Source organism: Crocuta crocuta, unplaced genomic scaffold, assembly GCF_008692635.1.
Source record: "Crocuta crocuta isolate KB4526 unplaced genomic scaffold, BGI_CrCroc_1.0 scaffold31, whole genome shotgun sequence".
Classification (NCBI taxonomy): Eukaryota; Metazoa; Chordata; class Mammalia; order Carnivora; family Hyaenidae; genus Crocuta; species Crocuta crocuta.
The window spans coordinates 486,207-486,847 of NW_027528362.1; the positions used below are offsets into that span (position 1 = coordinate 486,207).

The 641-nt window shown below is 34.0% G+C and overlaps 1 protein-coding gene across 4 annotated transcripts in view; it reads right to left on the reverse strand.

Moving 5' to 3' along the window:
• UGGT2 (UDP-glucose glycoprotein glucosyltransferase 2) overlaps positions 1–641 on the reverse strand; it is a 160,517-nt gene that overhangs the window by 32,521 nt on the left and 127,355 nt on the right. The gene's annotated exons all lie outside the window — the stretch shown is intronic.

The window sequence follows — 641 nt, forward strand, 5'->3', positions numbered from 1 at the left end:
ATTTTATTTTATTTAAAAAATTTTTAATGTTTTTATTTATTTATAAAAAATTTTTTAATGTATATTTAATTTTGAGAAAGAGAGAGACAGAGTGAGAACAGGGGAGGGAGGCAGGGAGGGGGAGACACAGAATCGGAAGCAGACTCCAGGTTCTGAGCTGTCAGCACAAAGCCCTACGTGGGACTTGAACTCTTGAACTGCGAGATCATGACCTGAGCTGAAGTCAGATGCTTAACCGACCGAGCTTAACTGTGATTATTATTTTTAAATTCTGTATATTAAAAACATCCTTCTGAGACATTACTTTTGTTTTATATAGTCACTGTTCATAGAATTATCCACATAATTTATTATTCTCTACTGTCTTCAATCTTTTAGAACTCAAACGTCCCATTAGAGATTTTTTTTTTTGCCTGAAGTAACTCTTTCAGAACTTTCTTTAGTGTGAGTGTGCTGGTGGCAAGTTCAGTTTTTTCCATTTGTCTGAAAATACTATGTTTTATGTTTCCTCTTGAAAGATATCTTTTAAGGTAAATTATTCTAGACTGGCATTCCTTTTTTCACTCACTGCTTTTAAATATCACTCCCGTATCTTCTGGCTTTCATTTTTACTGCCGAGAAATCAATGGTCAGACACTCTA